This window comes from Rhamphochromis sp. 'chilingali' (assembly GCF_963969265.1).
Source record: "Rhamphochromis sp. 'chilingali' genome assembly, chromosome: 4".
Classification (NCBI taxonomy): domain Eukaryota; kingdom Metazoa; phylum Chordata; class Actinopteri; order Cichliformes; family Cichlidae; genus Rhamphochromis; species Rhamphochromis sp. 'chilingali'.
This window is the reverse complement of record NC_137948.1, coordinates 22,342,151-22,365,850: the sequence shown is the minus strand read 5'-3', so window position 1 is coordinate 22,365,850 and position 23,700 is coordinate 22,342,151. Positions and strand designations below refer to the sequence as shown.

Below are 23,700 nucleotides of genomic sequence, written 5' to 3'. Positions count from 1 at the left end.
CCCAAAATTAAGATTAGTTTAAATCTTAAAGTTATCTCAATAAACACTGTATGAATCATTAACATCAAACCAGTGTCTGAGGAAATGTCTCGCAGTGGGTGAAAAATAATAATTTAGTCTGAGCACTTGGCAAAAGTGAAATGGTGTGGTCATAATGAAATGCAACAACCACAGCGGCCCTCAGTGTTCAACTTAAATCCCAGAGGGTCTCTCCAGCTGTCAGTGAAAGGAAAACAAATACCTGTACTTGTTACCAGAGGCCTCAGGCTACAATTAAAGTTTTTATGCGAGTATTCTGGGAGATGAATAAAATGATATAAATAGAAATTATGTTTTTATTTTTGACTATTGATAGCGTGGCATGGAATTTCAGCAGAGCACAGATTCAGTACTGGATTTATTTCACTTTTATGTAGTTGATCCAGTAAAAGAAAAAACCAAAGTGTAGCCATGACGCTTGAAGTTCAAGCCTTGGGAACAACTTAGTAATTTAGCAGTTCTGAAAATGTGTTTTAGGGACTGGCAATGGCTTAAAGTTGCCATGCGAAATTTACGATCTGGTTCCTTTTTATTGTAGCAAGCGCACCCTGATTCAAAACTCGGTACAGCTGGAAATCATGACCTGTCAAATGACATGAATGCAAATGACTATGTAAGGACATCTTGATAGGGACAGAAATTTATTTTATTCTCTTCATCTTCATATCCTGTCCAGAATTCCCCTTACCTTCAGGTACTTCACAGCCCCTTAAACAGGCAACTGCAGGGTAAATTGAGGTTGTGAAGCTTCATTTATATAAATATTGGATGATGCTTGGCATGGAGGCCAGTACTAGCACCACTATTGATTTCATTTAACTACTTTTTTAAACAAGCAACCAGGGCAAATGGTGATGGAGAATGGATATGATTATTTCTATACCTTTGAGTCCTCAGGACTGAAGTTTAACTACTTTAGACTTCTTTTTATTCCTCCTCACCTTTACCTTAATCCTCTCCCTACCTCTCTCTGTTGTGTCTGTAAGACATCAATTCATCTAACTGACAAGAGATCAAATCTCTGCTTGACCCAAGCCTGAGGTGATAATTCTCTGAAGGGAGATATGTGCTCTCAGACAGCATCCATTATGAGTGCCTTGATTGATGATGCTCGGTAAAAATCAATACAGATGAGTGGTAACCAAAATGATCACAGTGATAACAAATGTATTCATCTCGTCCTCACATTTTGAGGCGTAAACTGATGGTTAGAGATGATATGTTTTATTTACATGGAAATCCATAACTGCAATAATCCATAATCAGATCACTGTTCAGTCAGAGGAAAAGGGTGAGATTGTTGTTTTACTTAAGAGCAGCCGGGGAGGAGAGCATAAGATTGCAGAGCTGCCGCTGCTGCTGTTTGGCAGCTAGAGGATATATGGTAGCTGCCTGTCCAGATCACAAGCTAATAGGTCTGAAGCTATTGTCTTGTAGCTCGTGTGTGCAAATTCAAGCATATGCTGCCTGCATAACAGACTTGGAAACTATTTGGGTGTCTAGGGATATGTTGTAGACCAACAACACGACTGGTGCTTGGACAGAAAGCCACAAAGGGATGAAGAGCAAAGGTCAAAACAATGAAAAAGGAAATTCTGACATGGTTTGCAAAAAGTGGGACACTAGGTGCATAAGGCCAGGGTAAGAACTAAAGGTCAAATACTAACAATACAGAGACCCTGCGGACTCAAATTCTACACATTCTAGCCAGACTATAGCGAGCATTCAGAAACATGCTTCAGTATTATTAAAAGGGCAGCCCGACTTTTGGTATCACAAAAAACGACAGCTTAATAACACGTACCAATATGGCGTTAGCATAATGATGTCAGAGTTTCAGCACGTAGGGCCTGTGCAATGGTGTGAGTGTCAGTAACTAAACACTCCTACCGTGTTAGGCAAGACCACAGAGGGCCATAGAGGCACGAGAACATTCTAAAATGAATAAATTAACCTAGGTTCCTGTGAGGGGTATTGATCGGGCAGCATTCTGCCATCTCACTGGGACTGGGACTGTGCTGCATAATAAATGCTAAACACCCCCTCATAACTGGATGCAGAGCTAAATCATGGGTGGCAGCATGTACTGCAGTGGGCTGTAAGGAGCTGCTGATGACTATTGACAATGTGTGGGTGGCTTTGCACTGATTCTTTTATAACAGGTGGGTTATCAGGATCAATATTCTAATAATCATCAACATTATCTTAGAATCCAAATCCTCTGACACGCCATTTTCTCTCTCATTGTACATCCCCTTCTCTCCCTCCTTTTTAGTCCCAATGCCGCATGTGACTGGTGTAAGTGCGATTCTACAGCACTAAATTCACTGATAGCCACTATCAAAACCCCAGTGTTTATATAACCTGCGTGTACAAGCTGGGGATTAATTGAAAGAGGACAGTAAGAGGGGAATTTAACACACACACACACACACACACACGCACACACACACACACACACACACACACACACACACACACAGACATACACATAAATTATACAGAGAGATTACTCTGACAAATAATACATTTAGATGCAAAAGTAAAGGAAGCTTATAATTTAATTCCAGACCTTTCCTTATGAATGTGGCGCAAACTGTCAAAATAATAACTTTGCTAAAACAGACACGGGCACAATAATTACATTCATTACTCAGGCTAACTCTCCAGGCAGCCTATAGCTCTCTCTGCCCACTGCTTCATTTACATGCACCACACTGTAGCAACACTGAATTAATAATAATGACTGAGGAGTCATTATTCTTACCTACATATGGAAGAGCTGTGGTACTCTGAAGGTAAAACTAGTTAGAGAATGGGGGCAAGGTTGACATTACTCTGACTTAGGGGGTGGGAGAGGCTTAGTATTATTATTATTATTATTACTATTATTATTATTATTATTATTATTATTGTTGTTGTTGTTGTTGTTGTTGTTATTAATAGTGCATTGTTTTAACGTTAACTTACATGCCATGGTATGGTTGGATTAGCGTATGCTAATCTTTTGTCTTGCATTTAACTTAAAACATCAGGGTCAGTCAGTGTGATAATACATGGCAACAGCTGGGCCTGCATCTGGGGCTCTATGTAACCTGCATGATGGCAGATGTGGGTCAGTGCCTAATATTCAGAGTATTACGGTGGCTGAACGACAAAGCTTTATCCAGGACTGAAAGCAGGATTTCCTGTTCTTTTATCATAGTTATTTATACCTTTACAGATAGTTCAGATGATGAGATATTAAACAAATCCAATATAGGATATAATGCTCACACCTCACGTTGTCTATCATGCATTGTCTGGTATGCAATTTTAAACATAATGATTTTCCTGTTTCCATGTTAGTGGATATGGGCATTGTCCTATTAAATTAGATGTTTGGAGATATATCTAACACTTATCTTAAAGTAGAAATTAATAACAAAGCATAGTCTGATTCAGTGTAAAAAGAAAAAAAAATCTGCGGATGAAATCATATTTAAGGGATACATTTGAAGGTTATAGCAACAAATACCTTCTATTACAAATACTTGCCATGGAGGACATATTTGTTGCATCACTTGCCAGGGCGACTGTGACATCAGTAACAATGGAAGTATGAGACGGAAACACAGAGTGTCTAAATAGTGCAGCGAGCTAGTTTTCCTGTAACGCACTAGTCATGAATTTGTTATATACTTGTCAAAATTTCCCAATTCCAAAGCTGAACGTTATAAAAACCAAAATAAAAAACAAACAGATAGGAAGCAGGAAGAAAAATTCTTACTTTTGTGATGTTAGTTTTTTTTTTAATGCCTTTTTTCCTGACTGATCCTACGAGGTTCTGAAACATCTTTGGAGGGACCGATCAGAAATTCAACAAATAACAAAAAATGTTTGTGTTTGAATATGTATCGCCTTTACAAAGAATATGTAGGTAATGTTTAGTGTACAGTAGTCTACCAATATTGCGCACAGACAAGACAGCACACGGCAAACACTTCTTCCACTAGCATGTGGTATTCCCAAAGTGCTGCTTTGGGGACATATTATTAAAGGAGACCTGTAGTTTTATTTAAATGTTTAAAACACCGTCTACTAGCACACCTTCAATATTTTTGCCACTTATTCCTTCACTTCCAGCAGCCTGAATCCAGGAAATTGTGGTGAAGCTTTTAAGGCCAGCATATTTTAGCTTTGTTAAAGCTAACAGCAACAAAACTGGAAAGACTAAATTAGAAATAAAACGAGGGGACAATGTCAATAAGGAACAAGGCCTGTCTCTATACTGTATCACACATAACTACCATAGAAAGCCACACTTGTGCTAACTCAAAAGTTGTAGTTTAGTTGAAACTGTGTGTAATTATTAGGAGACAAGGTTATTCTCGAAGCCTTCTATTGATTCAAAATGTCATTTTTCTCTGCTATTTGGTCTTTATTTCTTGAAGGCCTTTGAGAGCTTCCGTGATCTCGACAAGAGGACAGTGTACATTTCAAAAGCAAAGGGGACCACCAGACCCTGGAATAAAACAAACGTTCATGCCTTGAGGTGTCTCCTATCAGTGGCTCCTAATCTGGAGCCCCAGATTCAAACTTTATGTATCCAAAGGAATGAAAACTGCTTCAATCTTCACTTACTTATAACTACAAAATGTCAATTTGATGTTTTCTCTTTGTTTTTTAAGACTATACATATGTCATCATTTAGTAATTTTGCCAAGGCGATCAAGGATTTGTGTGTCTAAACAAGTGAAACAAACAAAAACAATAAATTGCTCTTTTATAATGACTGCTAAATTGGAGTTGTAACCTTTAAATTTAAATAGCTAGAGAACAAATTAAAATATTAAAAAAGGCACAGGTTTGAATTTGATTCAAGCCACAGCGTCTGTTACGCTCCTCGAATACAGAATGGTATTCTGTTTATCTGGACTTAAATTTAAAGTCTTAAAATGTGCAGATTGTCTTAAATGTAAATGTCACCCTGGCTGTCATTTTAAAAAGGTCCCTGGCCTTTTCAACAGCTACAAATGAAGCTGCCTGGGTAAATGTTTAAATTTACCATGTTAGATGTGGGCGGAATCAGATATCGAAAGAATTCAAATGAGAAAACATTAGCAATAGTTAAATGCATAATGGGAACTGACTTTAAAGCAAGGCCCTTTTTTTGTTTTCTTAATTTATAACCACATACTTTTTGTTCCCTCCTCTCCAAGCAGTATATCATTAGCTCAGCATATTCACTCTTTATGCTAAATTATTAATCACAATAATTACATCTTTCATAATTTATAGGCAGATCACGAAAAATAAAAGTAAATCCCTAACAAAACTTTGATCAGGTTTTTCAGAGGCATAGTAAGCTCGTAAGAGCTTCCCTTTGAATATAAAGTTAACACCGGTTAGGGGAAGTAAAAATAGACAGCATTTATCATTTCCCATTTATCTGATCTGTGTCAGGTTGAATAAATGCTTTTCTCCTACTCCCTTTGCTCCCTCTCTTTTCCCTATCTTCGAGGGAGATTGGCATCTCTCCAGTAGCCAATGAGATTGGCTGCATAAATGGAATTGCCCCATTCTCCAAGTGTCAGCTGAGAAAAAGGGAATGTGCTCACTGTTTACAAAACCATTGGACTAAAGATGCATCCCCAGTACTTAAGATGCAATTTTGGTAAACATTCTCAGTGTGACACTCGATGCATACAAGTGAGATCCAGCCCAGAGGCGTCGGTAGAAATACAAGAGATGGACTTACCTGTCATATTAAATGCAGGGCAGAAGACAAGTGGATCCAAAAAGGAAGCCATGAAAGAGAGAGAAAGAGACAGAGAGAACAACGTTAAAATATTTACGTCTGCATTGCAAACTCTGAAAGGGTCAGATGCAACATCCTTACACACTTAAAGGTAAAAATGCGCTCAGCACACTGAAGCTTCACTTCTTTCAAGACAGTCACCATAAGAGTGCAACACTCGGTAGTGGGATCAGACAGCCTATGGCAGAGTGAAACAGCATGTTTGCATTACTGCAGTACCACAGTTAAACTGATGGTGCGTTTAATGTCTAACTTGTGAAAACCATTGTACCTGACAGCAAGAAGAGGAGGAACAGAAAGACAAGCTTTTATTGGACTTTGCTGACTATCGACTCTGATGGCCAGCAGCGACGCTGGGATCACATTCTGCCAACCAAGCAGTGCCCCACTACAAATCTGTGCATGTTTCTGTGCAGCCTAACTGCCTTAAAAACCGATGGCTGGGCTTGACCACAAAAGTGCCACTGGGTAGGCTTGTTAGCACTGTTACCTGCCACTAGAAGTATGTTTGAAGGTTTTTTTCTTAATGATTAGCATGACACATATGGCACATCCTTGAGAAACCACCTCTTTTAGGTGCCTCAGTGTGTTCAGCTGTTTCCGGGAGGTATATTTATATTGTTGTATGGCCGGAAAGGAAGCATACCTGCCTAAATGCTTGAATATAACTTCTTTAATTTCATTTTTTTAATCCTACAGTTTTTTAAATATTTAAATCTACTTATTTAAAATCATTACCTTTGATATAGATAGTGTCAAATCACAACAAAAATCATATCAGGACACTTTACTTCATAATGTCACAACAATACTACAGAAAAGTAGGGTTATGGGGGTGGGTGGGGGGATGAGGGTTGGAGCCATTTGTTTCAACTGGGTGGGGTAAAAGGAGTGTGTGTGTGTGTGTGTGTGTGTGTGTGTGTGTGTGTGTGTGTGTGTGTGTGTGTGTGTGTTTCTTGTGGGGGGGCACAGATGAGCACTGGCTGACTGAACCTGTAATAGTTGATTTGGTTGATAAATATATACAGATAAAGAACAGTATTAATATTATTTGCTCTTTTACAAAAAACGATGATGCAATGTGACATCAACCCCCTCCGTCACTTCAAAAAAGCATTTCAGCTGAACACCTCTACCACTGCTACAACTTTGCACAGTAAAAAGAAAAACAAACAAACGTGAGGCTGCCAGGAGCTAAATGAGCTTTCGAATATCTATGCGACGTATATCTTAAAATAAAGTGTGACACTGAAAACTGTTTCTGAATTACCAGTCATGAGATATTCTAGGAGTCTGCCCACAGTGTCAATCATCTTTGAATGTGTAAACTACACTGTGATGTTGCGCGCTAGTTTAATACACAGGCAATACAGTTCTAAGAATACAAACGTGTGACAGGCCATGTTTTTATTTAAAGTGGGGTTTTTTCATACTGTGTATAAATGTATAAATTCTGTGATCTATGTTCATCTCAATCATTTAATTTCAAACAAACTGTACAGTGTTGCATTTACTGTACCCAGGATGTTCTTTTAAGAGCTAAAATGACTACAAGCCTGCATTTATCAGCTTGTTTTCCTTTGTTGGTAAAATGCTTAGGGAATCAAAGAAATTTCATTTATGAGTTTACATCTAATAATTTTGCCACTTAGAGGACATCTGAAGAATGAATAAAGTGAAAAATACAGCGATTATCAGTCTACCTATGCTGGAAAGGAGTGCAGTTGTTACTCTGGTACTTCAGTTGTTTTATAGAGGAAAGCAATCTGTTTGAAAAGTGGATCAAAGAACTTTTGCAAAGTTCTTTGATCCACTTTTGAACAACTTGTGTTTACGATCAGAACGCTACAGCTAATGTTTAGTGACAAATTTATTAGTTTTCGTTACGGCATTGCAAATTCCATCTGACTCTAGTTTCGACAGCAAGTATGTTAAAGAAAACTGAAAATAATTCACACTGCATCATTAAACAGGAAGTAGGTATGAGTCAAACAGAAAAGTGCTTTTTTTGTTGTTTCAACATGAGAAAGCCCAGATGGCCAGACGAACTGTGGGAGTGTGGAGAAAGAGAGGAAATAGGTGCTGAAAACACAGAGAAACAGACAAAAAACAGAGTCTATTAACAAAGACAACAGGTAAAAGGAAATTGCGTTGAAAAAAAGGCAAATAAAATATACTGCAGTTTTGCCAATAATTATGAGAAAGCAGTTATCATGCACATTTAGATCGATGATTATAGTTCCCCTGTAAACAAAAACAGTGGAGGAGAAAGTGTTTTAAAATACAATAAGAAAAGTTGTTGCTTAACAATATTTGCTCTATAATGAATTTGAATACATTCCCTCCAAGTCAATTAGCTCCACGGTGGTGTGTTTTACGAATTTACAAGCAAAAGATCACCAGTTGAATCCCAGGAGAAGACAAATCCCTGTGGGCCCGGGTCAGTAAGGTCATCTGGCATAAAAAATTCAAAATGGCAAACTCAAATATGTGGAGCTACCTGCTGTGGTGATCCCGTGTAGAAGTGCAAGATCTTGTTTGCATCGATATTCCTCCCCAAGCGACTCTAAAACAACAACTTTAAATTACCCAGAGAAGTTTGCTTTCGTTGTGTTATGTCCAGCACCTCGTGCCACCTGTAATGCTTGTTGTGTGTGTACAAAATGTGTGATTTTCAATAGGTGAGACTTCATGGATTAGCTTAAGGTCATAGTTTAAAACCTATTCCCTCATTGTATGGCAAACACAGGGGTTTTAGGGTGTCTTTTACACAGATCTGCCTCATCTTTTAATGATTCTAACTAATCATAAACCATTAAGTGTCAGCTTCAACAGTATTAATTCAATCAGACTCATCATCAAAATGGTTGCTCCGAGCCCCCTGCTGCACAGCTTAGTGATAGTGTGCTGAGAATGAAACGACACATTAAAATGGGCTGGAGCATGCAATCCCCCAAAAAGGCATTTGCTGCGCTCCGCATGCACCAAGGACATGCTACAGTAAGGTCAGGATCACACACTGGCAGAATACTGAATAAGGCAGCCTTCTGGGCTGGGATTCCTGAATCCGGCTCATCGTCCCCTGCCCTATGGTAAAATGTCTGATCGCTCTAGATATGCAGTCCCCACAGGCCTTCTGAAAACTTCAGACAGGCAACAAAAAGAGTGAAGCGCAAGTTACACACGGTGTATGTGTGTTACAGGTAAAAACAAAATCACCTACACAGTAATCAAAAACCTGATGGGAGATGTTTTATGTTCGTGAGAAATACTACACAGCTAAATATCCTTTACAGTGAAACATTAGATGCTCTGATCTTCTTTTATTATGAAGCTGCAGATGAAGGCCCTCGAAGCATCTTGACTTTGTTGCTAGGCAACCTCAAAGTCAGCTGCTGTCCACTACTTTGCTGTTTAGTTAAAGTTGTTGCAACTGAAGTGGGGGAAAGAAGTCACAACGCTACAAATCAGACGCTGTTACTCTTCCCATTTAAACCACTGGCAGCGCTGCACAAGAAAACAGAAAAAAAAAAAAACCTTCTCTGCACTAATTTGTTTAGGATGCAGAGAACACGCTTTGGTGACACAGAAGATTATCTCAGTACACCCTGGAAAACTTGTCAACTTGGGGTGCTCAAGGGCATTTCTAGAAAACAGTCAGTGAGATGAGGGATAAAAGTGAGATGCCCTAGGAGCATAAGAGGCATATTAAATCCTTCAGATCCAGTGAAAACAAATACAAAAGGAAAGAATCGCTGCCAAAAAGACGTCCATAGTGATCGTCCGCTCTGCTCATAGCAGAGAGCAGAAAGCCTCTAATTAAAGCTTTATATTAATAAACACGCTTGGTGCTCACTTTGGATGCAATTCAAATTTGGAATCTCTCCAGTAAACACAAACTACAGTTACTCGACCGCATTTGTTGGGATCATGAATTTAAAAAGGTAAACCGGCGTTAGTGTGGATGGCATGTTATTCTTCTGAGTCGGTCAAACGAGAGGAGAGAATGCATTTCCCAATTCTCGCTATTTTGTGAAATTTTACATGCACCTACCCTTCAGGCGAGTGTTGTATCCTTCTTCACTGAAAACATTTGGGACTAGTGTGTGGGAGTGGGAATGAGAGTTGTTGTTTTAAAGCTGGCACTAATGAAACCCATGGGCCTGAGATGACAATGGGAGGATGTTTGATGAGAAAGTATTTGGTCCGGTCTGTACTCTGTGTGTGGTGTTGCCTGTGCGTCCATATGTGCACAAAGGAGCGAGCGCGAGTAAATAAAAATAAATAAATAACAACAACAATGAAAAAGAGTTTTGCGACAAAATCTGTTTAAACCACCCATATGGCTTTTTTTTTTTTAAGTCTCATGCCTGCAAATAAAAATGAATATATTGCAATTGTTGTTGTTTTTTAAACTGAAAAAGAGCCTTCAAGCAGACATTTAACAACAGCTAAGCAGAACAAACCTAATACACAAACTCTGAAAATGAAATACTGTATACTCACAGCATATTCAGGGGAAATTCCAGAAATGTTAGCAATTTATTCAAAGATGAACCATGAAAAGTCCTTTCAGAGACTGCACTTGCGTAACATTAAAATGGGTAATATAAAATTCCACTAGAGCTAAAAATGTCACGAGTTATGCTTTAACGTTGAATCCAAATGTGCAAACCGATATGCAAAGTTGAACCCAACCAGAAAATAACCGGGTAAAAGAAAACATTGCTGTGGCTGAATTTTCAGCTGAGCTACAAAATCTGCAGATGCAATAAAGGGAACAGAAATTAATGTACAATTATTTTTTTTTGGCATTGTTTAAGCAACTATTTCAGCTATTTAGTATAATTTTAGCACACACACAAATAGCAAACAAACAACAAAAATGTTTTATATTCAAATTCATCTGTGGCAGCAAAAACCATACGACCATAAACAGCCATATCACATACTGGCATTATTCCCAACTGTATAACTCATTATCTTGTGACCTTATTCCACATGATACTTGTAGCCTCTCAAAATCATTTGATTTCCTTAAATGTATATGTCAAGCAGCTAAAGCTTAGCTCTCTAAAGGTTAAAGTACACAGCCTGGAAACACCAAATAACCCCCTTTTAAGCAGCAATTTCTTAAATCCCAGCTTTCCTGGTACAAGGACACTTTTGCAGCTCTTAGGTATTTATAAAGGGAAGAGACTGGATGTTCAACACTATACTGTGCATCTTGCATGCTGATGTCTGAAAAGGGGTGCACCCACTGCAGCACAATTTTAGATTTGTTTTCCCCACGTTGGGGTACGGGTATAAAACTGCAGAATTTGTTTGTAACCCCTCAATATATCTTTCTCACAAAGAGACCAACGGAGATATTCTGCTGTGTTACTCCTGTCCTCGTATAAGTGTGTCATTTATGCATTTTAACTTATGTTACTTAATTTGATGCCTTTTGTCAGTGCTTAATGAAATGCTTTCATCCTACCGACTTAATCGTCTCCTTACTTTCATCTAAAATTCTTATAAAACTGACATACTATTCAGTAAGTAGTTTATAGTATATTTCACCTTGTTACTGTTGCTGTTTCATTAAAACTGCAGATTTGGCAGTGTGAGGAGAGAGACGGATTAGCACGTAAAGTAATTTGCTATCACATTACAATTTGTAAGCAAAAAGAAAAGCTGAAAAAAATAGACAGAACTCTTTAAATAAAATATTACTGAATCAGATATTAAATTGTTTTTTCTTGTAAACTAGAAGGCAATGAAATCAAATAGATTGTGAAATAGTTTAATTGTAACCTTGACATCTGATGAAAGGAACAACAGAGACTGAAAGCGGGTTAAAGGTTTGGAGAACACAGTGTGAACAATGCCAAAATCCAATGCAACCAGATGGTCCCTGGAACAAGCATCGCCTAGAGCAAGCTACCTCCCCCATCACAATTTACTGTATATTCAAGCATGGGCCTACATCCACATACTCCATGCTTTAAATATTTTTTTAAGAATGACAGTAAGATACCACAGTCGGTTTTGAAAAACTGTTTATGCTGATTTATCTCAATATGTAGGTAAAAAAAAAGAATATATTTCATAGCAACAGATACCGTGCCATTCTTCTATTATTTCTTTTTTAGATAAAAGGGATGCACATTGAGCTGTTCTTTTAGATAAAATCTTGTTGCTTTAATTGTTTTTTTCTCCTCTCTTTCTTTAAGCATTTATGCATCCACTCAGTCTCCATCTCTGAAAAAGCCTGTCTTTGCAGCACCTTTTAGAGTGAAAGGTGAGGATGCTGAGAAAGGAAAAGACATATCTAACTATCCTGAACAAATGGTTTTTATTTCCTTGGACGAAGCAAAGCACAAAGTAATCAGTGAGCAACCTCTCTTGCCCCTCTTTCACGAGCCCACGCACCAACACATCCCACACTCACAGATATACTGAGAAGAGAATATAGGCTTGTTATTGGCCACAGTATAGGAGACTCAATCAATCAATCATGAATTAATGGCTAGGCCACGCACTCCTGCAGTCACGCACCCGTGCAGATACAGCTTACAGACACACATGACACAGAATCAAATCACAAAAGCAATTTCATTAAACCCAGTTGTAATTCAATAGCTATAATCGTTTACTAAATGGTTGCTGAAAAAAACTAATATGGTGTGCTACAAATCCTATTATTCTACACTATGTAGCATAAAAAGACTGATAAGTACGATGTCTGGACATTAAACCGAAACAACAAAATCATCTTAGAGTCACAAAATGAGCTTAAAGTATTTTTGGGGTTTTGGGAGCCTTTTAAAGCATGATGCTTCTTTGTTCATTAAACAAGGAAACAACTAGAGAGCCATGTGACAGATAAGCTTTATGGAAAATACTGGCATGCAAGTTTTTGGTCCATAACAGCCATAAGGATCTCTGTAGGGGGCGGTGAGAAGGGATATGCTCTCCAGTCATTGTTGTTTGAGAGGCCACTGAGCCTCTTGATCCCTGGGTAATCTCCAGCTATCCGTCTGAGTTATCACCTCTCTTGATTTAGGTCACCCTGGCGGCTTTCGGTTTTTAGGTTGTCCACCATCCCCCCACAGAGCACATGCACACAAAATCCCACATGCAATGAGACAAGAAGATAAACAGGCATACAGATGCCATGAAACGCATTTAAGCATATACACTAAACAGCAATTTCTCAGAAACAAATGCTTCACACAAAGCACAAATTCTCTCACGCAGCAGTAAAATGTATTTTGTTTTTGTCACTACATGTTTAACCTGTAGTGCAAAATTTGCATTTTCATGAAGTAGCGGCCCTCACTAAGACTTATAATGACTTACAATTTCTTTATACAGATATCAGGTTACTTTATGTATTGATGGCATGTGTGCCTCTAAAATGATTTGCACTACAGTAAATAAGAAATTACTGTTTTCTTATCTTATCTGTTTTCTTATGTCTTCTTTTTTTCTTTGATGAACCGGAGATTCTGAGAAATCTATAAAAGTGGTTCAAACATATCTTTATATATCCATGCAACAGCCTGTAGTTTGAACAATATGTTTTTACTCCTTATTCAGCCATGACTAGACTGAAAGAAAAGAAAAAATAAGAAAAGGCTATAAATTTTTTTAGATTCACTTTGCAGCACAGTGCTGATTCAACATGACATCATTAAACTGTCTATTCAGTATCCAAGTAACGCTCAGACCAGACCATAGCTCACCCCAATCCCCCAACCCCACCCTAAACTACAGGGCATTCTTTCTCCATATTATTGCCCCGTAGCTAACAGTACTGTGCTCTGTGACTAACAGGTCACTCCTTGGCCCTTGAGGGAGACTAATATCCTGTCCTCTTTTGTTGTAATGAAAAACACAGGCCAGGGAGAAAGGATGAGAAAGCCTGGCTGCACACGAGCATGGCCTTGGTTTGGTACCAACGCATATTTGCCATTTAATGTCAAGCAGAGATGTTGTTGATAACATGAACGCCTGTGGCAAAATACACTGCTCTAATTTAGCATGTAAGGTAGAGCATAGGAGTGGTAATGCTCACTGAAAATAGTGTTTAATGTGTAGATTGAATAGATCTGTATGCATACCAAAAATGCTTTTTTTGCCACTAGTCTTTACAATAGCACTGTGCCACTTACACGTAGAGGACCTACTCGACAATGGAAATGCATGCCGTGAAGCTCCTTGTGAACAGCTTTTATGCAGATGTTAATGCCTAGCAATGATAGTTGTGGTTGGTTTGTGGTTGATTTACAAAGTTGTGCAGTTTTCTAGGGATACGATTATTTAAGAAATAAAATGCCTGATCAGAAAGGGTTTTTAATTCTATAAACACAGAAGCTTTTCCACAGAGCATTTGTTTAACAATCCCCCCACCCTGGAAAAAAACAACAAAAAAACCCAGTACTTAGCAGATTTCAAGTGCGTTCTATAGCGCTCTTATTTCCATGCATTTGAGTACAGCTTTTGAGATCATCATGAAAACCACGCTGTCTGTGGTCCAAAAATATAACAGTTTAAAGTAAAACTGTAATTAAATTTTTATCAAGGGAAAAATATCTTTTTTTAAAGTTTATCAATGTAAACTATCAAATAAATAAGAATTCCTGTGCCTGACGTCCATCGGAGGCCTGATTATTTTCAATGACAGGGCCTTAAGTCAGCATGCCATCGCTCCATTCTTAAGCCATTCACTTTGAACCCCTGCACAGGCTGTGTAATTCCTGCCACAGAAGCCATAGTATATTGAAAAAGAACCTGGAAACTGCAGAGATGGAAGAAGTAGTGTTGCCACTGGTTTTGTGGGAGTGCTCTTGGTTAGAGGTCCAAAGTCATCTCTGAGTTCATTGAGTAAATTCAGAATTAGATTGCTTAGTAATCCACACATTTCTATTCCATTTTTATGTGATTTGCAAAAACAACAACTGGAAAAATGTGTCATACTAAAAATGACCCATTTGTTTAAAAGTGATTGTAAAGCATGGCTTTATGTTATACTGTGGAAATGGGACTGAAAACACATGAATTCAAAGACTAAGAGGTGTGGTGTGTTTCTTCACATCACTTGATAAAGTTGTGGAGAAAATACAAATAAAAAACGATTGACATCAACAACATCTAAGATTAAGTTAAACTTAAAAGCACTTTTATACTCATGTAGAGAAATTCACTGAAACAGGACTGGAAGGGAACAGTAACTGAACTGTTTACCCAGAGTAGGCATAAATTCTATCACTGTTGTGAACTGCCCAAATGATGTGTGTGTATATCATGCCTGCCTTTGGAACAAAACCAGCAATAGTTTGGAACATAGAGTGTAAATGCATCTATTCACAACAGAGGGAATTGCTGACCCACTGGGTCAACTGCAGTCTGTCGCTGCAGGCTTTATTCTAAAAGCAAGTTCTCATGCTCTTGACCTCTGCATAGATGTCACAGAGAACTGGTGAAAACACCATGTTCCCTACTGCTTTCCAATATATAATACATCACTAGCCATCATGTAGTCAGCATCCCAGTCTCTCTGCAACACTGAGCTATTGTTTGATGAAACCGGGTGACAGCGGCCACAGTTAACAAGAACGATTCATCATCCAGGTCATGGGTGCTCTTGATGGCGTTCCAGTATAATGGCCATCTGAAATGCACGTACTTGCAAAAAACTAAACATCAAAATACTTGTCATATCTGCACATTACCACTGGCACAGGAAGAGTTCATTTAATTCTGGCTTTATTGCTTTTCTTTTTTCTGCACATTTCTACTTGGAAGTAGAAGCTGTAAAACTGTGTCTTCTGCAATGGCTGTATCTTATGTCAGTGCAAAAATGTACAAATGGAAAAACGACCTGAATCATTTTTCACACATATCTGAATCCACGTCTTGTTTTTGTAAAGCCGCCATCAATCAGAACAATTGCATGCTCATAATAACCTACAAAAGTAGAATCTCATTAACGCCTTCACCTCGCAGCATCTGGCCGCGGACCCTTCGTTTTTAATATACATGTTCCTACATGAACATTATCCTTGTCTTCAAAGTGGTCGTAGCAGTTTCTGAAGTTATGCAAAAGAAGTTCATTAGAGAATTTACATTGTCCTGGAGTTTAACAGCACATCTAACACATTTAACACTGTCTGTTGCTGATGGACTGGGATACAGTCCACTGTCAACATTAACAGGATTAAACTGGCAAAGAAAATTTGTGGCATGTCACCAGCACACATAAAAATATGCAACCGCACATGAATCTCTCCAGCGTAGCGAGGTGGCAGTAGAGAAGCTGACCAAAAGGATTTATTCCATATGAAATGCCATCAAACTTTTACAGGCATAATTTCAGGGAAAAGGTAACAGCTGCTGACAGTTCCACCCACACATTGGGCCTTGAGGACCTACCGAAAAAAGGGCAAAAGTGAAGCCAGAAGACTTTCTTGCTGTGTTTACAAAGTCACCTGCAGTATTCAGGCTGTAGGAGGAGGTTTGAATAGGTTTAGAAATTCAAAAAGAGCAAACAAAAAAAATTGGAACCGAGAAACTGATTCTTCAAAACCATGGCAACAGTTAGACTGTCTGCAGTGTAGTGGAATGGTATCTACTTCGAGCTGGAGAATATTCAATAAGCCTGTATATATAAATGCATCTTTCATAAATTATAGAGCTGTTTAAGATGGGACACAATGCAGGCCCCACTTCCTTTTATTCCTTCTTTTTTCTAAAGTCTGGGTGTCCATTCAGAAAGGCACAGTGCAGACGTGATGCTGGACATTTAAGAGCACACAGCAAATAATGCACTTTAAATTCAATGGGCCATTAAAGTGTTACAGCTGGAATAAATTTTACATGCATTATGTAATGTTGTATACAGAGGGAGATACGGTGACTTGAGTGGTGGGCCTAGTGAGTGCTGTCTGACGCAGGGATGCTAGTTAAATACTGGTATTTCAGGCTCATATCAAAACATTATATACTTATTGATCTCTGCATGGGGCAATTAGATGAGAAACAAATGCAGTTGTTAGGAAAGAAGCATTTACAACTGCAATATCAATGTGGTTTGACAGTTTGTAATGAAGATTTAAATAGCATTGTTTGATTTTCTGATGATTAACGTTGCTCGAGTTGCAGGGAGAGCCACCTCGAATTTCATCACATGGTTCTAGGAAATAATGTTATTTTAATGAGTGCACGCGTTGGATATTTAGCGTTAACATGTTGAATTAAAAAAAAAGATTGCTAAATGGGTATTACTGAGGCAAAGTAGTCGCTTTTCAAGGGTGTTTCTGCAAAAGTGCAGAACGACAGGAAGCAACTGGTGATCCGTGCCAGACAGACAGATCTTAATGGTGTTAGCTACAGTAAGGAAATGGACTGAAAAGGCCTGCCTGTTGGGTACTGATAAACAACAGTGAATATCAGAAACATTTATCTGTAATTTCTGCAAAGTAAAACTGATTTTTATTGTATCTTTTTTTAAAAATGCAAAAACTAACTAAGCTTTTTTCTTCACTTTCTTCATTTAGGGTATATTTGCATGGACGCAAAGTCAGGATTTGTTAAATTATAGTATCATATTCTAGAAAGTCAATACGCAGAAAATGCTTTTACAGAAAAGGGGGCAATAGTGCACCGCTTACTTTGACTGATGGACAGGCTGGCTAGAGCTGCCTTTGTAATGACAAATCATACAAATGCACAGAGCTCACTGATGCTATTTATGTGCAACAAAAAATGGGCTCAAGTTAAGCAGTGAGACACTGCACCGGGTCAATGATAGAGAGAAAAAAACAAAGAGAATGAATGACTGACAACAGCTTAACCAACATCACATCAACATATAAATTAGAAAACATTAATGTTAAAAAAAAATAGGCAACAGAAAAATAGGAAACAAGCTTGAATAATCTTTAAAAAGTGACATTAACAAGTGATAATTGTTGTATCACCATCCTTCGAGGATCACTGTGTAAGCACTGAGAATCCTGAGGCAGATGGAAACCCATCTAAGGAAACCCAAAAACCAAAGAGGCCATCAATCAAACCACGTGTATTTTTATGGGAATGGGCTGTGATGTTAGTGTTAGCGTCTGTTTGTCTATCACTGGGAAAAAAATGTCACAAATTCACTTTGTCACAAAACACGTCCACAGACATCGGGGTGGAAATTTACATGTAAAACTGTGTCCAGGCACAAAGGTAGAAAAGTGCATACAAATTATTTTCATCCGGTTTACAAAGTGATGGTCCTTACATATAAATCTTAGTCATGATGAAATTTTACACATGCATGAGCCTCATTTTTAACCATGAATGAATGTCACTGGATGTGACAATTAAGACAAACTCTAAGCAGAAGTGCAATTTGCCCCTCTGAAAAAATTGGAGAACAGGAAACATGGATGTGTGCTGTGTGGGTTTCACATCTGGCATGCAAAAGAAATTTCTTTTTTTACAAGTCAGATTTGACTCCAAATAAGTCTGTCCATAGTCTGAAGTATGTGTGAGATTCACACATTTCTTACCACACGTACCTTCTGTAAAAAATAACAGTTTGTGTGTTGGAAAAGGCATACGCATGCCTTTTGTGTGAAAACATCATTTATATAGCTGGCCCCAGAACTATTAAAACAACTGTAGTATTTAAAGATGAGTTGAAGAATTAGAGGAGAAAAGAACCAAAACTCAAACCTGTAGCCTCTGCAGGCCACAACACAAATGTACCCCCTTCTAAAAAGGCATTACAACAGACGTCTCTTATCTGCCATATTATGGCTTTTCCATTATGAAAGGACTCATCCATTAGACACCCACAAGATTTTACAATATTACAGTTGATCAAGTTTTTTTGCCTCACTGCCTGGGGGTTGAGGGCTTGGCAGTGCTCTCTAGTTGACTAATTAGAGCCTAAACAAGTGCATAAATGAATACAGATGGGGACTGCCATTCATGGGCAGCTTTGACTCTAAACACAATGCTGTACTTACAGTAAAGTCAGCCCGCAAATCTTACATCTTTCTCTTATTCACTCAGATGTGACATTCATGTGTGTGTGTTTCTGAGAAGGAGGGAAAGAATAAATGAGAAAGAGGAAGGGAAAAGGCAGACACAAAGGGAGAGCATGCAAAACCATCATCCTGTGTTGCACAGGGATGATTTGCACAGCCATATTTAGCTTGAGCTGTATGCTATCTCAAGTCTAAGGCATTAAACTATGTTGTGCTCCAAGAGAGCTGTAAACACCTTGTAAACATATTGTCCCTCACCATCTATGAACGGCTGTATTCCTTTTGTGGGGCTTTTGTTAAGGCCACCATTAAACAGAAAGATTAAACTAAATAAAAATCGATTCATAGCAAATTAGCTGCATCTACAGTAGTTAACAATCATCTATTTTTTCTAATTTGGAAGAAAAGATATCTCTATAATTATGGACATAATGATGCTGTGCTACACCATTACAGGCTAAACAGAGTAAAGTAAAGGTGTTGTTTGATATTTGGGGGAATGTGCTGAGATGAGCATACTGATACTGATCTTAGCCTCATGTGGAAATTAACCACTTGCCTGGATCTGCCCAAAGATATCAAATCAATTTAACATCATTTTTTAAAGATCACTAAGTAACAAAACAAAAGTTCAGTTGTTAATATCTCCATTTATGTGTGTGTCATCATATCGAACACAATGGCTCACACAGAAATGATCCAGTAATCCACAACAGACGTGTTCTGGATATCCAATTAGTGCACCTCATCATATTCCACTGCACAGACATAACTTCAGCTTCTCCCTCTGCCTGCATTAATAAAATAGCAGTGATCTTTGAGTGACCTGTGGGGCTGTTGACACCAACGTGTCTACACCTTCTCACACCCATGTCTATGAGAGACAAGATATAACACAAGCTAATGCCTAACGCCTGTGTTATAATGAGCTCGTTAAACTATATGGGGCCCGTTTCCTACAAGAGTCACTAACCAGTCTCTGCAACATGTACAAGTCCATAAACTTTTATTAGCTGCCACCCATTGCATCCCCCAGCCATTAATTGTCAGGGTGGATGTGTTTCATTACTAAGTGAAATCCAACCTTGTTCAAAAATAAATGAACTAAGAATATAAAACATGTCTTATGACAAGACAGCATGTTCAATTACACATACTTGGTCTCATATCTCAAACCCCCCACCCCGTGATGACCTCTTATTTTTCTAGTTGGTTTAGTTTACTCGAGCCTCTTAGACATTAACGCAACCAATTAAGTTTTAACTGCATGCAAATGAGTGTATAGGCTTCCTTTTCCTTCCTTCGAGATATCAACAGACACACATATACTTGCAGCTTGCTGTAATCACATTTTGTCATTCAACTTGTAACTTTACAGTCAGTTGATGTACAAATTGTATTGTAACCTTCACTGATTTTACATACAAGGGACTCAGTCCAATTCATCTTGTAAAAATAAGCTGTGTGACATGTTTACTGCTGTGGCAAACCTTATTAAAATGAAGGAAAATGACCTTTTGATGCCATTGGTAGGCTTATTTTTACATTATTGAAGAAGCGTTAAATATGTTGTAGGATTAAAGCCTTGAATCAGGCTGAACATTGATATAACTGCAATGAAGAGCAACCAATCACATTATTGCCATCTTCCTGAAACCCAGCCACCACCAACACCAACGCCATGTGTGAACACAATGGAAAAGACGAAGATGCAATATGAATACCCAAAATTATGGCCACCATCAGCCGCTCCTGAATGGAAATTCAAAGCCAAATGTGGGCTAAACATTTGTAAATATTTTTCACTCATTAAGCAACCAATTAAGATGATTGTGCAGGCTTGGAGGAAATATGCACCGTGAGTGCTGTCTACTCTCGCTACATTCATATTAGGTTTATTATTGAAGTTTGTGGCACATTGGAATATTTATTCAAAGTACCATATCTTTGTCCTTCTTTTGCAGCCTGTCATTTGCATCCACTGGCTTGAATACAGAATCATACTTGTTTACATTTGAGCCCTGAAGCAAATGGATGATTTGCGTGTGTGGAGTGAATACATCATTCACTTCTGTCTCTGATAGTGATTTATGGCTTACAGCCTTTTGTGGCTGACAAAAGATAGGCAGTTCACTGGCCTGCTCCCAACATGTCCCCAGCGCACATCTCTAACACAAGTGATACTGAAGCCTCTAAACTTCTAACTTAACATATAAACAAACGCCAAGTCTGCCAGGCCTTGTGTTAAGCTTTTAAACCCACATCAAATGCGCATCAACGTACAGGAGAAAAATAAAGACAAACTGACATAAACAGAAGACCGACACAAGGTTATATAGGCATTGATATCCAACTACTTCAGCTCATGCTGTATGTGCCTATGAGAGAAGAAATTGTTTGTCATCAGTTCACCAAAAGGCTAACAGACACCCACTCACACCCCTATAGAGATAAGCATCAGAAACTCTGAGGGACTGCACACCTCAGTAGATGAGGCACGAATGCAGTGAGCACACATACAGTAGAAAGACACAGGTATGTGCATTATATTGTGTCAAATAGAAGGGATAAAGCATGCAATTCCTCATCTAAAACAAACAGAAAAGAAGAGCAGCAACCTGAAACAACTGCAGCTAATTTCAACACTAAACAATGGTTTGAAGAACTCTCCTATCAGAAATCAGGAAACAAGTGTGAATATCCCACAAACGCCTTCTAATCACATTGCTGCTTACTTCAAGTTACTGCCACCTCATCAAGGTACAGGGTTTGTTTGCCTGTCTCTGTGATCCGTGAAACTGCGTTGTCTAGGGCAACAGCGCCTTGTAGGGTATTCCCACAGCAAACTGTTCCCCGGAGGGGACTGTACCTGATTGCAACTTTAACCTATCATCATGCAAGTCGGGTAATAACCGAATAATATGATTGCAAATGTGATCTTACTCTTGCCTCACAGAGGAGTCTGTAGGGTGACCAGCTTATCCTGAGAGATAGATATTCAGACTTATGTCCATGTGGCTAAAGCACAGAAGTCAGTTTCAGCTGCAATATTCAAATCTGGATTTTTACATGATCAGAATCACGTGCAGATAACAGATACGCCATGTTTTAATCAGTTCAGAAAAAGCTTTGAGTCTTTCCTCTAGCATTTTCCACAAGCAAAAACAGTTATCATGTATAACGCTCTGAGCACTCTGACAATGAGACTGCTCTAAAGCTCCTTTCTGTCTCTGAATGGCTCCTATATTACTAGATCAAAGTAGAGATGCCACATTACTGTTTCAAAAGGCACCAGATCAGCCAGAGGAGGTCTGAGCATCTAGTTAGGATGCTTTGTGGATACCACCCTGTGGAACTGTTCCAGGCAACCCCAAATTGAAGGAGACCCTGGGGTAGACCCCGAATCTGCTGGATAGATTTTATATCTCATCTGACCTTGGAACCTCTCGGGATACCCGAGGAGTAACTGGAAAGGTGCTGCTAGGGAGAAGGGGATTTGGAAAACCCTGCTTATCAGACCATAATGTTTTCATTTCAGATGATCTCATGCTGTCAGACTATGCATGCAATCTATAAAAGATTAAAAAAGAAATAAATAAAAATCTTCATTAACTGTTATATGTAATATGCACCTCTGGCAATCAAAACATGCTACTAATGGGCTCATTAGTGTTATTATCATCACTATTATTTATATACACCAAGTGCAATAGAAGGCATTACAAAACTTTGCCTCTGAACTTACCCAGCCACCAAAAACACCAGTGACACTCACAAGAATTCAGGCTGCCATTGTGAGCAATTATGGAATTTAGTAGTCACATTGTCAGAATGATTTGGCCAAAGAGGAATGATTGAATTAATACATCATGGGTCATTAGGCTTCTTCTCTTTTGGCCAGTAGAAAAGGCAATCCTGAAGGTACCAAATGACCAGTAAAGTGGAGTGTAATGCAATTTGATTTGAGAGTTATTAGATGATGAGCGAGAGGAAGAGACGGAAGGAAGACACAAAATAGAATGAGACAAATTGTTCTCCTAATTATGTTTTTTTGCCTTTCTTGATCCCTTGCTGTCCGGTTTGTGATTTTTATCCTCTCTGAGTATTTGTCCAGGAAGCAGGGAGGGGGACAAGTGGAACGAAAAGTGTCTCATCCTATCAGCTGCTCTATTCCTTTGCCCAAAGTCAAGATTGAATCACAGGAAAATAATGCCAAAGGAAAGATCAAATGGACTGACAACTCAGCTCAAATGCACTGACAGGAACTAAAACAACACAAGTCCAAGCCATAAATAAGGTAGCCAGGATTCCTGGAGCTGCAGATGCCTGTAGACAATAAATGTAGACTAAAGGTTACTACAGCCAAATATTAACACCATAAACATGTTTACGTATCATTCTTAAGTATAAACCGGTGACTCTTTTTTTAATAACCAATTTACTGATGTATATCTGTTAAAGCCTATGAGGGCATATGATGATGGTTCGTTAAACGTTGGATATTCTTTTCTACTTTCTTTTCCTTTTTATTCTAACACCAGTGCGGGGAGGAAACTGTGCCTACCAAAACTAACACAGCAGCAGAGCAGCAGCAGCTCTAGCGCTCTGTATGTATGTAGCCAGGGATATAGGAGCCATTCAGAGTTGGAAATGAGCTTCAGAGAACTCTCAATTTTAAAGTGCTTAGAGTACTGCACATGATAAATTTAGTTACATGTGGGAAATGCTAGAAGAAAGACCTAAAGCTTCTACTGAACTGATTAAAAACAGTTCAGTAGAAGGAGGGTGGCTGTAGCTCAGCCACTAACCAGAAGGTCGGTGGTTTGATCCCAG

General features: G+C 38.6%; 1 protein-coding gene across 1 annotated transcript in view; it reads right to left on the bottom strand.

Annotated features, from left to right (window-relative positions):
* The window catches only part of ctnna2 (catenin (cadherin-associated protein), alpha 2), a 353,288-nt gene that overhangs the window by 148,065 nt on the left and 181,523 nt on the right, over positions 1–23,700 (bottom strand). The window lies entirely within an intron of this gene.